Consider the following 6,000-nt stretch of genomic DNA (forward strand, 5'->3'; position numbering starts at 1 on the left):
AAATCTTTCCATTTGCCAGGGACACACTTGATCAGACAACTCCCTGTATAATGGAACAATCTAAAGGCCTTCCATCTGAGGGCTATGGCGGACCTTGGGAGTCTCCTTCTGAGATGTGATGTTTGTTTCTTGTTATTTGCTCAGGGACTGTCTTTCTCTTCCATCTAGTCAGATAATTCTCTCAAATAAGTGCACACTATGAAATCACTCCCAGGTGACGCTCTCCCAAGATTTCACCTCATCCTCTGCCTGCTGCCTGTGCGCGGATGCAGAAGAGAATTCTGAACAGAGAATTGTGTCCAAGAGTCACATTTTCCAGACATTTTATGGAGTTGAACTAACATCATGATGGGAACCCCCCTTTTGTTAATTCGCAGTGTTTTTGGTTTTGTTTTTCTCTTTTGGCCGCTCTGTGTAGCACATGGGGTCTTAGTTCCCCAAGCAAGGTAGGGTCCCCTGCAGTGGAAGCATGACATCTTAACCACTGGGCCACCAGAGGAGTCTCCATGATGAGAGCCTTTCATATGAGTATTTACAAACTCAGTTGTGAAATAGCTAAAACAATCCCACTGTCTCCAGTGGTTGGTATGATGCATATGTGAGTTAGTCCACAGAGCCGAGTTCTGGCATAAGATAAACCCTCAATGTGTACTCAGCTTTGGTTGGTATTGCTAAAGGCAATGACTCAGATGGTGAAGAATCTGCCTGCAATGCAGGAGACCTGGGTTCAGTCCCTGGGTGGGGAAGATCCCCCGGAGTAGGAAATGGCAACACACTCCAGTATTTTTGCCTGGAGAATTCCATGGACAGAGTCAGACAAGGCTGATTGACTACCACACGCTAACAACCTGGTACGGATCCTTGTGCCCAGAACAACCCTATATTCTGCAAATGACACAGAGATAAATGTTTTGAATCTTACTGATGAGGCAGCAAGTGTGAAGGAATCCTCAGTAAAATGCTACACAAATGTGGAAGCTGGAGAGGTAACAGAGCTGAGAATTAGGCTTTTGTGTTGAGGGCATGTGTGCATTCTTTTTTTCTTTAAGCTTTCTTTTAGTTTTTGTTTTGTGCAAGCTCATGGGTACAGGAGTCAGGTGGCACAGTGGTACAGAATCTGCCTGCCTATACAGGAGACTCGAGAGACATGGATTTGATCCCTGGGTTGGGAAGAACACTTGGAGGAGGCCATGACAACCCACTCCAGTATTCTTGCCTGGAGAATCCTATGGACAGAGGAGTCTGGTGGACTACAGTCCAGAGGGTCGCAGAGTCAGACACAACTTAGCAACTAAACAACAAAAACAACATATAGAAGTAAACCTAACAAAAGATGTGAAAGAACTTTATGAAAACAGTATAAAACACTATTGAGACACATTAAAGCAGACCAAAATAGAGCTATAGTTCATGTTGGTAAGTTGGTATAATTAATAACGCAAGCATGTTAGTTCTTACCTCTGCAGCCTATACATTTAGTGCATTGCAATCAAAATCCAAGTGGTTTTGCTTTTTTTGGAAGTGGAGGAATCATTCTTTTGCTGGAACTTGACAAGGTGATTCTGAAGTAGAGAATAAAAAAAATTACAAGACACCTCTGAGAGCAAAGAATAAGGTGATTGCTCTACTGAATATCAGGACTTATTATAAATGCACAACAGTTTAGACTGAGTGAGGGAGTTCCCTGGTTGTCTAGTGGCTGAGACTCCGTGCTCCCAAAGCAGGGTGCCCGGGTTCGATCCCTGGTTAGGGAACTAGATCCCACATGCTGCAATTAAGAGTTCATGTGCTGCAGTAAAGATCGAAGATCCCGCGTGCTGCAACTAAGACCCAGCTCAACCAAATAAAAGAAATTTGTTTTAAAAAGACTAAATGGTATTTGCACAGGAAAAATTCATAGAATGGGGGAGGGGGGGATCAAGCCCAGGAAGCTGCATGTGAAAACATGAGTTACTGCAGAGCTGGCTTTGCAAATCAACAGGCAAAGAATGGACTTTTCGACAAATGGAGCCGTATCAAGTGATTATCCACATGGAAACAAGGAAAATTGAATCTTATTTTTCATCAGACAGAAGTGACTCCAGTAGATTTAAAACTTAAATGTGAAAGGTAAAAGCATAAATTCATAGAAGACATAAAGGAAACTCTTTTTGTAATCTCAGTGAAAGGAAAATAAAATAAGCAAGATATCATAAATTTAAAAGGGAAATATCGATACATTGGGCTACATTAAAATTTTAAAATGGTCCCAAACTGTGAATGAGTTGTTCAAAGAAGAGGGAAAGATGATCAATGATGTTAGCAATCAGGAAAATAAAAATGAGAGCAGTGAAGTGCCATCCCACAGCCACCAGATTTAAAAATCCCAAAATTCAAAATTCCAATCAAGACCCAGTGTTGGGTAGGATGTGGAGCTAACATAACACTTTCACACTCTTTGTAGGCTGGGACTCGCACTGGCCAATCTGGAAAACCGTATGTCATTTCCCCTTAAGTTGAAAATATGCACACCCATTGGCCAGCCTGGCCTGCGTACGTGTCCTAGATAAATTCAGATTCACATGTGCATCAAGGAATATGTACACAGCAGAAATCTACAGCAAAAAAATTAGCAGTGATCTCAACTAAAGATAATAATGATTGTCTAATTCTTGGTAAATTTAATTTAAATGAGACTAATGTTAATCTAAGTAATGTGAATTACAACATAAAAATTTATTGACAATGTTGAGTACAGTAAAGTGACAAAACCATAAGGCAAGATAATATGATAAAATATATATCATAAATACAATTTCCTGCAAAGCTTTGATAATTTTTTAAACTGAGTGGTTTGTGATTTTGTTCATTTTAATCCTAGCTCTCTCTACTTGAATTATCAGTTCAGTTCAGTTCAGTTTAGTCACTCAGTCATGTGTGACTCTTTGTGACCCCATGGACTGCAGCACACCAGGGCTCCCTGTCCATCACCAACTCCCGGAGCTTGCTCAGACTTGTGTCCCTCGAGTCGGTGATGCCATCCAACCATCTCATCCTCTGTCGTCCCCTTCTCCTCCTGCCTTCAATCTTTCCCAGCATCAGGGTCTTTTCCAATGAGTCAGTTCTTCACATCAGGTGGCCAAAGTATTGGAGTTTCAGCTTCAACATCACTCCTCCCAATGAATATTCAAGACTGATTTCCTTTAGGATGGACTGGTTGGATCTCCTTGCAGTCCAAGGGACTCTCAAGAGTCTTCTCCAACACCACAGTTGAAAAGCGCTCAGCTTTCTTTATAGTCCAGCTCTCACATCCATACATGACTGCTGGAAAAACCATAGCTTTGAATAGACAGACCTTTGTTGGTAAAGTAATGCCTCTGCTTTTTAATATGATGTCTAGGTTGGTCATAGCTTTTCTTCCAAGAAGCAAACGTCTTTTAATTTCATGGCTGCAGTCACCATCTGCAGTGATTTTGGAGCTCAAGAAAATAAATTCTCTTACTGTTTCCATTGTTTCCACATCTATTTGCCATGAAGTGATGGGACCGGATATGTGATCAATACGTGAAAATAAAAGACTGTGTCTGTGTTAAGTGATTCTTAAGTATTAACTGATAGAAATTTGAAGAAAACTTAAAAGAAAGAAAGAAGCAAGAGGGAGGAAAGGACAGAGTGAAAGAGATTGAAGGAAGAAAGAGAAGCAGAGAATGCAAAACCGCCTTCAGGCCCCAGCCCTGAGTACAGCCCTCCCCGGGGAGGAAGCTCCAGTGCCTTCTTGGATGCCTGACCTCTGCTTCTGGGCAGGCGAGTGCAGGGAGGCAGGCTGAGTGACTCAGATGCTCGGTGAATCAGCTGGTGCCTGGAAAGGAAAACCTGCAGCTAGGTATTCAGAGCCTGCCTGCTAAATTGCTTCAGTTCTGTCTGACTCTTCCCAATCCCATGGACAGTAGCCCGCCAGGCTCCTCTGTCCATGGATTTCTCCAGGCAAGAATACTGGAGTGGGTTGCCATGTCCTCCTCCAGGGGACCTTCTCGACCCAGGAATCAAACCCCTGTCTCATGCCTTGCAGGCAGATTCTTTACCACTGAGCCACTGGAGAAGCCCGCAGATGTTTGGAGGAGCCCCCTTTTTTCTGCTTTCAAGGTGTTTCTTCAGAAATATGCTAATAAACTATGGCTTACAAAAAAGTAGAAACTTCAACTTCTAATATTAATTATTCATAATACAGCTTTTTTCTGAACAACGAGTCCTTCAAAAAAGGGATTCCATTTTTCTAAGAGGTGAGGTTCAAATCATATCTGATGTTTTCCTAGCACAAGACTTTACGTCTCTCCCAACGTTAGATTCTGTCTCTTCCCAAATCCTCTCCTTGGCTGGTAAGCATTCTCCTCCTCCACCCAGAGACAGTAATCAAATTCACAAACGGAATGATTTTTAAAGCTGCGTGAAAGTGCAATGAGATAAGCCAGTCATTCACTGTTTCTTTCCAAGCACAGTTTTGGTTTCCAGGCAGGAGAGACATTAATATGGGCAGAAAACTAATCTGTAACTCAAACCTTTTAATAAATAAAGAGAACAGCTTTCAAAAAGCAGGCAAAACGCACTGACCTTTTTCAAGTCTATTTGTAAATGCAATATTACTTATGACACACAGTTTTGTAACCAGCGTGGCGGGTTTCTAACCTTGAAGATCATCTATCTTAGGGCCCCGTTCCGTTTGGCTGACTTTAAGACAGTGATTGGAAAGCCAGCAGAGTCCGCTTTGTCTTGTGGTATGGAACAGTCGCATCTGTTATGAAATTGCGACAATGAATACATTACTCACAGGTTCTGTTTTTAATTTTTTATAAGCCATAAATGATGTGCACTTTAGAAATGAAGTCATATATAGTAGGCATTTTAAGAATGAAAGGGAGAGAAGGGGGAAAGGAAGAGAAAGGGAGGAGTAGAAAGGAAGGGTGGAGATGAGGAAGGAAATAAGACATTTCAATTAAAATTTAAAACTGAGGCCTAGACATTAAAATATTAAATGAAGGTCCTGCTGTGTAGCACAGGGAACTCTGTTCAATGTTATGTGGTGGCCTGGATGGGAGAGGGGTTTCAAGGTCATGTATATGTATGACTGAGTCACTCTGCTGCCCACCAGAAACTATTACAACATTGTTAATCAGCTATACCCCGACATAAAATAAAGATAAAAAAGAAATGATTTTTGCATACTGATGTAATGTTATTAAACAACAGTGAAACTTTTTGTTTCTCGTTGCTTTCCAACTTGTTGTTGTTCAGTTGCTAAGTCATGTCAACTCTTTGCAACCCCATGGACTGCAACACGCCAGACTTCCCTGTCCTTCACCATCTCCCTGAGTTTGCTCAAACTCATGTCCATTGAGTTGGCAATGCCATCCAACTACCTCATCCTCTGTCACCCCCTTCTCCTCCTGCCCTCAATCTTTCCCAGCATCAGGGTCTTTTCCAATGAGTCAGCTCTTTGCATCAAGTGGCCAAAGTATTGGAGTTTCAGCTTCAACAACAGTCCTTCCAATGAATATTCAGGGTTGATTTCCTTTAAGATTAACTGGTTTAATCTCCTTGCAGTCCAAGAGACTCTTGAGAGTCTTCTCCAGCACCACAGTTCAAAAGCATCAATTCTTCAGCGCTCAGCCTTCTTTATGGTCCAACTCTCGCATCTGTACATGACTATTGGAAAAACTGTAGCTTTGACTATGGGGACTTTTGTCAACAAAGTGGTATCTCTGCTTTTTAGATTTGTCATAGCTTTTCTTCCAAGAAGCAAACAACTGGTTGATAAATGCATCTCAGAAAATGTTAAGACAGGTGGGGTGTTTGATGTGGAGACGTGAGTATGTATGTCTGTGTTTGTCTATGCTTTTCTTCCCCTAATATATAGAATTCTTAGAGGACCAGACATTTAGCCAAACATCTTAAGCAGATTTTTCATAAGATTTTGTGACTTCTTTGAGCTACAGTTACATGGAACTGCTAGAAAATACTTTCTCC

The sequence above is a fragment of the Giraffa tippelskirchi genome, chromosome 14 (assembly GCF_054371585.1).
Source record: "Giraffa tippelskirchi isolate mGirTip1 chromosome 14, T2T-mGirTip1v1.2.pri, whole genome shotgun sequence".
Taxonomy (NCBI): Eukaryota; Metazoa; Chordata; class Mammalia; order Artiodactyla; family Giraffidae; genus Giraffa; species Giraffa tippelskirchi.